Source organism: Scylla paramamosain, unplaced genomic scaffold (genome assembly GCF_035594125.1).
Source record: "Scylla paramamosain isolate STU-SP2022 unplaced genomic scaffold, ASM3559412v1 Contig41, whole genome shotgun sequence".
In the NCBI taxonomy this organism is placed as follows: Eukaryota; Metazoa; Arthropoda; class Malacostraca; order Decapoda; family Portunidae; genus Scylla; species Scylla paramamosain.
In genome coordinates this window covers 742,506-752,456 of record NW_026973706.1, presented here as the reverse complement: position 1 = coordinate 752,456, position 9,951 = coordinate 742,506, and the positions used below count along the sequence as shown (strand labels likewise).

General features: G+C 42.8%; 1 long non-coding RNA gene across 1 annotated transcript; it reads right to left on the bottom strand.

Annotated features, from left to right (window-relative positions):
* Window positions 1-1,131: 1,131 nt before the first annotated feature.
* On the bottom strand, window positions 1,132-6,404 carry LOC135098024 (uncharacterized). The gene is made up of 3 exons (XR_010266463.1): window positions 6,139-6,404; window positions 4,660-4,877; window positions 1,132-1,335 (listed from the first exon to the last, which is right to left on the bottom strand). It is a non-coding gene; the product is annotated as an uncharacterized LOC135098024 (long non-coding RNA).
* Window positions 6,405-9,951: the final 3,547 nt, after the last annotated feature.

Below are 9,951 nucleotides of genomic sequence, written 5' to 3'. Positions count from 1 at the left end.
GCTGTGTGTCATAAGCAGTGAACAAGCTTAATCACAGACCTGTTCTCAAAGGCCACACTGATAATCAGTTTGGGTTAAATAATAATTAAATCCCAATAAATAATAATTAAAATCCCAATAAAGACCTAGAAAACTACAATGACTATTACTACAGCCTGTGAAATGTTGCGATAAGACGTAGAAATGTTTGATAATGTTGTGCGTCCTCATCCAAGTCAGATTCAGTGGGGACACGTTCTCCCTGGCCGTCCTTGTCCACATGTCACATTCGGTGCAGTTCAAACTGAAGTAAAAAATCCACCAGTTTTGTTGGCGTGACAATGGTCAGGGTCAGACTGCGCTGTGTCTTGTGTCTCCACGAATGCCTCTGGCTGCTTCAATTGATTGGTTCGTTTTTCTTCCTCTTTTTTTATTCATTTTATTTATCTACTTATTTCTTTTTCTTTTTTTTTGTTGTGGTTAGTGGAAGACATGCCTGTGTTAAGTACTGTGACAGGTGGGGAGGTGTTGTGATGCACCTGTACTCCACACTCAGGTGATGAAGTAACAAATATACATTTGTACCTTAATAACAAATCGTAATTTAACCACTTAATCATAGCGACAAAATAAAAAAAAATAAATAAATAAAATTAAAAGTCTAGAGTTGAACAACAGTGTGTTATGTAAGTCAGTAAACAAATGACAGCTTTGGTAGCAAGATAAAAACAAAAAAGTGTTGCAGTTTTATACGGTAATCGTAGTGAATATCCTTCCCAACATGAAAAAAAAAACCCAATGGCTATGTCTTATATGAATTAATTTTATTTAGTCCACCAGCCGTTCCTTGGAATCCACTCCAGGGTGACTATAACAAGTTTGCATTTGCTCCGGTTCCTAATACTCTCCTCCTCCATACTGGATCCCTGTCGCCCCCCTCCCCTTATCTCCCTGAAGCATTCCAACACTGTCTTGCTATCTGATGAGGCACTACACACTACTTTAGTCAGCACAACACTTCACACAGAGTTAAATATCCTTATTTCCACGTTCCTGATCCTACCGTAACAATATACATGAATACCCAGTTTTATGTGTGGCAAGAGGACTCTTCTATAATTATTATAAGAAGGAATAAAAAAAAAAAAGCCGTTGAGGACAAGAGACTTTATGGCGCACAATATTTCACAGAGACACGAGTGTTCATTTTTCCGTGTCTCTTCAGCATACATACAGATGAGGGGCGCTGCACTAAGGGGACGTGACTGGATGAGCGCGGGTAGGGTGGCCATGAATGCGGTGGAATGGCGGCCCTGATGGTGGTCATCCACCCATTAAGTGTTCCCCGCCCCTCAACTAAGAGAATGAAAAGCAAATAAAAAAACAGTTTTTTTTTTAATATTGACCCATAAATAATTCATCGTTACCTGGACACTTTTAAGTCTCAACACACTGCCGGTGGCTGGGACCACCAAACACTGATGCTGAGGCACGCTAAAAAGGCAATCACAGAAGGTCAGTACCCCTCTACACTAGGATATTTAAGCTTCCGAGTATAATAATAACAGCTTGCTCTCTCTCTCTCTCTCTCTCTCTCTCTCTCTCTCTCTCTCTCTCTCTCTCTCTCATGGTAATTAGTGCCCCAGGACTCCCCACATGTGCACTACACGTGGTGATGGCGGCACGAACGGAATGAATTAAACAGGCGAGTTAGTCGGCAGCCAATCATCGTATTACCAAGGCTAATCAGGTGCTCACTCCCGCATGTTTTGGCAGACTAACGACCCTCACTGAATTAATTACGAGGATCACTTATATTTCTTAACTCTTACAAACACAAGGTCTCGTCCTGGAGCCCTCTGCTCTTGTGTGACGATAACAAGCTCAACTTTGCTTTTCATTTTTTTTTTTTAGTACCGCAGCAGCAGCAGATGAATACTCTGGCCAATATTTTCATTTTTTTTTTCAATGTCTGCCGTTTTCTAGAATCTTTGTCTTATTTGACCTACTTTCCACTTTCCAAAATGACCCACGTGACCTCGTTTCTCCCATTCCCTATTATCACCATATCCGTAAAAAATGTCCTGCCTTTCTGCATCACGTATAGCTACTACTGTCAACACCGTCCAAACTATACGTAACTTCCTAACTACTTTCCCTGTTCCCTGTTCTTCTCTGAAAGGTACTAATCGTGATCACCTTGACGCAAGTGTTCTAAAAAATATGAGGCACCATTCTTGTTCTCTGTAAAACAAGTGTATTTGAGAAAGCATTAAAAATATACCACTTTAATACTGTAAGATTTCCTAGTCATATCCCATTGCAAGCACTTCTGACCTCCTGTAAGATTCATTGAAGACATCATACCAGTATGAACATCACCAAGTGTTGAAATTACAAGGATTAGGTAAAGACAATCAGTCACTGCTAGCATCCAAACTAATATTATATTCCTCTCCCTCCTTTGCATAATTGATCTTTCCAAGCTTATGATGCAAGGCTGAACCTCCAATATAAGCAAGTCGTTATAAGGATTAAGTATATCAAAATCACACGAAAGGGGAAGAATGACTGGCTTTCAATATCCTTCTTAAATTAATAAGCTTGTTCTTCTTCCTCACACTTCCACAAAATAAATTTCCACAAATAGATGACCAAAGCGACATTAAATTAACTCAAGTAAAATCCACATAAATAAAATACTAGAAACACGAAAAAAAATAACGAACTATTCTCATTCCCAAAGTTGGATTCTTCTAATATAAATATGAGAGAGAGAGAGAGAGAGAGAGAGAGAGAGAGAGAGAGAGAGAGAGAGAGAGAGAGAGAGAGAGAGAGAGAGAGAGAGAGAGAGACAGTCACCCCATCAAGCGCCACTCAGCAGGGTGTCCACTGTCCACTACCCAGCAAGGCCACGTTACAAGCTCCACCTCACTGTTTACTCTCACTCCACTCCATTAAGAGAAAATTGAACTTGTGTGTACAGTAATGTGTGGCGGGGGATTCAGGATAATGTAGGTGGATTACTGAACAGAGTATTTGATACGGTTGAGGATAGTACACACACACACACACACACACACACACACACACACACTCTCTCTCTCTCTCTCTCTCTCTCTCTCTCTCTCTCTCTCTCTCTCTCTCTCTCTCTCTCTCTCTCTCTCTCTCTTTCCACTTCTATTTCCACATAAATAATTTATATTTCCACAAATAATAAGTAATAAGTTAGTGGAATAAAAAAAAAAAAAACAGCGAAGCAGCATTATTTTTCTCCCCAGCAGACTTGATGACGTCAGCCATGATGGCGACTCGCACCTCTGCCAACACACCCCAAGACATCACCGTCCTCTACAAAAGGTACTGTCGAAATGGAATGGAAAATAACAGGAGAAGAGAGTGCGGATATCCATTCATCAACAACGCAATCGTGACATAATCTGATTTACGCTAAAATGAGACTTGTTGAGGGGAACAGTTACTGCGCAGGTGGTTCTCCACTAGCATAGATAACCACCATCAGATCAATCAGTACTACACCACTGCTATAGTATCTTCCTTACTTAACAGATAATGCCAATGGAACAGTTAAGCCGAACAAACATCGAATAAACACCACAAAGTAACGAGCCAGAGGGAGGGAGCTTTAAAAGTCGAGGAGACGAGATCCTTCTATCCTTCTCCCTTTCCTCTCTCCCACTTTAATCAGCATGAACACGTATCTTTTACTTCGAAAGTAGAGATTCAGAATAAGATTTGCACGTGCTTCTGTCACTTCACACATAGCAAATAAGCAGTACTTATGGCAGAATTCCATTAGTCTTATTACCTACGTGTTATATTTGCATCGACATTTAAGGGTGCCAACATATCCGAAATACGATTCAGCGCTGGCAAATATTGTAATGCCTTAAAAGTACATTTTTACAATCTTCTTCACTCTGAACAACAAAATGAATGAAACGACTAAATACAGTAGTGAGTGGTACGGCAGAACATCGTTTGAGACACACTGAAATAGAATATACGAAATAGAAAATGGAAGCAGAGCACAGATGTATCGCAAAGGTTGGTACTCCTGTCCACTACCGCTTGTTCCGTCATTTCGCTCTTCCGATAGTCACCACCACCACTGTTTTCCCACTGTAACGATCAGAATACTATGCCCGATTTGTACTCAGTGACGTTGTAATTGCTTGATAAGCATGTATGTAATGAGTGGATTCACGTGGAGGTGGGGAAGCGAGGGTGTGCGAGGTGATTTACGAACCTGCCGAAACAGGGAAGCCAGAGAGCAGTTGCGCGCCTGACCTCTCATGCCCCTGCCTGCCTACTTCCACCAGTACGCCTGTCCGCCTATATTTCCTATATGTATTGCTGTTTACTCGCCTTCGTGAAATACAGCTAGAGAGCGTGCGTGTGGGTTTTCTTCCTGCCCCCCTACTTCCAACGTAACACCACTCCCTGCAATCACACCTACCTTGCACATGTACGATATTGCCTCTGGGATCATTAAGTTTAATAAGCAACAAAACATTAACATTAATTACAACTCCCAGAGAGCTTCAAGAGTCCAGACAAGACGTTACCAAACAAGCCTACCCACTAACTACCCGCATAGTTCTCACTCCTTCACCTCAATTTAACTCATACTACGGTGGAAATCAAGACAAATCTCACCTTCTGTTTCCACAACGTAAAGGCCCACACGTCCATCACCATACATCGTCACGAGCGTTCTTTCACGCTCACTCAGTACAAAGCAACAGCACTACGCATCGCCGCTGCTACCTGAGACTGCAGGGAGGCGCCGGCGAATGACTGCGGCTTGTGCCCACCTGTGACGTAATTCTCGGATGGACATGTGCAGGGCTACCAACTCTTCCACCACGACATACCTGCGGAAGGTGAACGTTTATCTGTAAATGTATGATTACAGATAAAGGATATACATACATGCAATACATACATATACATACATACATACATTCATATGGCAGTGTCAAAAGTATATATATTGAAACATGAAACTGACCCAAAACACACACACACACACACACACACACATATATATATATATATATATATATATATATATATATATATATATATATATATATATATATATATATATATAATATATATATGTCCTGTCTAGTCCTTTGCTCCACTATGATCCCCCGTCCTACCCTTCCCCTTTCCCTCCTACCCTCCTACTCCCACACACGCTCGTCCTAGGCTTGGAAGCACAATGTCTGCACGAATTAACTCAAACAAAAGTCATCTGTCATCTACCACGTCAAAGCTTTCAATACCTAACACCAAACATTATTCCAAAGTACACACAGATCCAGAACACACACACAGACACATACACACACACACACACACACACACACACACACACACACACACACACAGTGTCAAGCATACATCTCAGAGTTGTCAAGACAAGATAAAATTTTTTTTGATAACGAAGGTAATGATATTATGACGGAAATGAAGCTACGTTAAAGTAAATTCGTCTCTCTCTCTCTCTCTCTCTCTCTCTCTCTCTCTCTCTCTCTCTCTCTCTCTCTCTCTCTCTCTCTCTCTCTCTCTCTCTCTCTCCATCGGGTGTTTTTCCGTTCCTCTGTTAATTCCTGATTATATAGATGGGAAATATCTTGCTAGCAGAGAGAGAGAGAGAGAGAGAGAGAGAGAGAGAGAGAGAGAGAGCGACGTACACTGACACTAAATAAACAGTGTTTGCATAACAATTTTCAACCGCACTCAAACTGAACACTGGTTTCATCGCATGTTGCACGACGATATCAAACCTACACTCCACAGAAATAAAATAAACCAAGCACTGAAACCACACATTTCTTTTTCCTGCATACCACATTTTGTCTCAGAAAACGTAACGAGGTGCTACGTGTATCCACTGGGCTGAGTTATTCCACATAGAAACTTTTATGAAAACAAAAACAACAAGAAAACATCACGCAAAGAAAATGGCAGCTATGGTGTGAGTTGAGGTGACAAATCGTTAAATTAATTGTTTCTAACCCACTGGCAAACCACACTGTAAAGAAACCATTAGGCATTTGCTAATAGCTGGCTTTACTGTAAATTATCTGGGCCTGTTATAGTAATGATAATCCCTTGTTTTTGTACCTTCATGAAGTTCATGCTGCCTTGTAGAATTCCCCATCGTGGCTATCCAACTGGGAGAGGTGTAGGAGATAGCGTTATAGGTAGAGAAATGTACGCACAAGTGGTGACAGATGTATGAAGGACTGTCAGGAGTTTGATGCTGCCTTGTAGAACTTCCATCATGGCCATTGAAAAGGAGAGAGCGTTAGGTATAGAAAGAGATACTAGAAATGCACAGGCGGTGACAGACGTAGGAAGGGTTGGTAGTCCTGTCTTGTCACAGCTTGTCACACTGTCCTCCCTCAATACCTCCCTCCTTCTCTTCCTCTCTCACTCTCTCTCTCCCTTCCCTCCCAGACTGGTGCCTTTCAACGTGAAATATTTTCTGTATTTAAATACTAAAGAAGATGTTCATTCAGCGTCAAAGTTTTCGGTGACACCAAATATTTGTCAGAGCATATATTGTGATGGGATCCTAACATTGCAGCACACATGGACGGATAGATGGCAAATGCAATTTAATATCAATAAATGCAAAGTGCTTAGCGTAGGTAGAGGAAACCCACACAATAGGTACACATTAGACAACCAAACTCTGGTAGGTACAGGGTACGAGAAAGATTTAGGAGTTATAGTTAGCTCTGAACTCCGTCTAGGGAAACAATGCATAGAAGCCAGAAACAAGGCAAATAGGGTACTAGGATTCATTTTTAGGAGTGTTAAAAGTAGAAGGCCGGGAGTAATATTAAAGTTATACTTGGCGCTGGTCAGACCTCATCTAGACTACGCTGTGCAGTTCTGGTCCCCACATTACAGGAAAGATATAGGTCTATTAGAATCAGTACAGAGGAGAATGACTAAAAGGATACAGGGGATGAGGAGTATTCCTTACGAGGCGAGGTTGAAGCTGTTAAATTTACATTCTTTAGAGAGACGTAGGTTAAGAGGGGACCTGATAGAAGTCTTTAAGTGGTATAAGGGTTTTAACAAGGGAGATGTAAGCAAAATTCTTAGGATCAGCAACCAGGGTAGAACAAGAAATAACGGGTTCAAGCTTGAAAAATTTAGGTTTAGGAAGGAGATAGGAAAAAATTGGTTCTCAAATAGAGTGGTAGATGAGTGGAACGGACTCAGTAATCATGTTGTTAGTGCTAGGACACTAGAGAGCTTTAAGAGAAGATTAGACAAGTTTATGGATGGGGATAACAGATGGAAATAGGTAGGTGTGTTTCATACAGGGACTGCCACGTGTAAGCCTGGTCGCTTCTTGCAGCTTCCCTTATTTCTTATGTTCTTATGTTCTTATACCTTCTCTCTCTCTCTCTCTCTCTCTCTCTCTCTCTCTGATTTTTCCTTTGTATTTCTTCGTTTCTTTAATTTCTGTTCCTTTGTTTACTTTTTTGCTCTTTTCATTCCTTTTCTTCCACAGAGAGAGAGAGAGAGAGAGAGAGAGAGAGAGAGAGAGAGAGAGAGAGAGAGAGAGAGAGAGAGAAGAGGGGATTATAGTAGTAATCGTGAAGAGAGGGAGAAGAGGCAGGTAGAGAAGGAGAGGAAGAGAGGGAGGAAGAGGAGGAAGGGAGGGATGAGGAGGTGCTGAGAAAGAGTTAGGAAGAGGGAAGGAGGAAAGGAGGGAATCAGGAGGGATTTAGTCGAGAAAGATGGAGGTAAAAGTGAGGGAAGGAGCAGTTTTCTACTTACCCTATGGAGAGAGAGAGAGAGAGAGAGAGAGAGAGAGAGAGAGAGAGAGAGAGAGAGAGAGAGAGGATATAATATAAAACTTTCCCTCCACGTTTATTACTACATATCATAATTTTCCTCTCAGTTTCCTCTCTCATTTGTCCTCTCATCTTTTTCCCCCTCTCATTTTTCCTCGCCCATCTTCTTTTTTCCCCTCACTTTCCTTCTCACCATCTTTTCTGTAACTTTTTTTTTACATTTCTCCTTTTCCCCTTTCTTTGTTAAATTTCCCTCTTTTTTCCTTGTTTCCTTTTATTTTAACTTTATTTTTCCATCACCTTCAATTCACTTTCATATTTCCCCCTCATACTCTCAATTCCCCTCACTTTCCCCTTATTTTCTCACCTGGTTTTGCCATCATCATAATCATCTCTTTATTGCCTCTTATCCTTTCCTTCCCCTCTCTCTCCCTGTCGTCCTTCTTACCTATTCCCCTCTGTCTCCCCTCTCCCTCTCCCCTCACCTCTCCCCTCACTCATAACTCACCTGTTCTCTCTCCTTAACTAGGCGCCTGGAGTGTCTCAAGCTCCCCGGGACAATGCTGGCGAGGGGAGAGAGAGAGAGAGAGAGAGAGAGAGAGAGAGAGAAGGGGGGAGGAAGATGAAAGAGGGAAAGAGGAATGATGGTAAGTGGGGGGGAGGAAGTGGGGGAATTTTGACGGTATTGTTGGCATCTCTTAATAATGAGAAAGAGGAAAAAGCTTGGTGATGGGGTGAGGGGAGGAGATGAGGGGAAAAATGTGGGGAAAGGTCAGATGTATTTATTAGTTACTGGGATGGGAAAAAAATTAAGACGTGTAGGTGTTTGGTTCAAGCACACACACACACACACACACACACACACACACACACACACACACACACACACACACACGAAGAGGTGAAGGCGAGGGGAAAGATTTGGGTGAGGGGAAGAGCAAAGGGAGAAGAAAGAAGAGAGGAGGAAAAGACGGGAGCAGGAAGGAGAGGGGAGAGGGGAGAGGGGAACAGCACTATGGAGTTATATATCTCCTGGTCATTCCCCTCTCCTTCCCCTTTCCCCTCTCTCTTCCCCTCTCACTCCCCTCTCCCATGACATTTGTGGTGTGGGCGGCTCTGTGTTTGTCGATTCCAAACCTCTACCACCTCCCCTCACTCCCCTCTCACTCCCTTCTCATTCCCCTCACTCCTTTCCATTTACATATTTCGAACAATTTTCCCCTCACTCCTTAATTCCCTTTAAATTCCCCTTATTTTTTTTGGCATCCTGTTCCCTCAACTCATCCCTCCTTAAGTTACTAAGCAAAGGGCAGAAGGGGAAAAGAAGGGAAAAGGGAAACTACTCCTTATTGCTCTGAAAAGAAGAACAAGGAGAATGATAGGAGGAGGAGGAGGAGGAGGAGGAGGAGGAGGAGGAGGAAGGGATGGAGGAGGAGGAGAGAGGAGAGAGGAGAGATGGAATGAAGATTGATGGGAAGGAGGGAAGGGAGGGAGATACAGGTGGTGGAAGGAGAGAGAGAGAGAGAGAGAGAGAGAGAGAGAGAGAGAGAGAGAGAGAGAGAGAGAGAGAGAGAGAGAGAAAGAATTTCAACCCTCTCTTTCACCCTCCCATGCGGTCGGTAGGTAGAAACAAGAAATTGAGTGGCAGAGAGAGAGAGAGAGAGAGAGAGAGAGAGAGAGAGAGAGAGAGAGAGAGAGAGAGAGAGAGAGAGGAGGAGGAGGAGGAGGAGGAGGAGGAGGAGGAGGCAGCCGCAGGAAACTGACGGACAAATGGACAAAGTTAAGACAAATTGGAGTCAGGGAAGTTTGCATATTATCTAGACTGCTGACGTTTGTGCAGAGATGCTGCGAGGAGGAGGAGGAGGAGGAGGAGGAGGAGGATTGGTGGTTAGGTGGAATGTAAAAAGACTCGCGCTGACACTGAAGAGAAGGAAGATGAGGAAGAGGTGGAGGAGGAGGAGCAGGAGCAGGAGGAGGAGGAGGAGAAGGAGGAGGAGGATATAGACAAGGTGAAATGAGATGAAACCTGATGTTGAAATGGTCCTCCTCCTCCTCCTCCTCCTCCTCCTCCTCCTCCTCCTCCTACTACTACTACTACTACTACTACTACTACTACTAC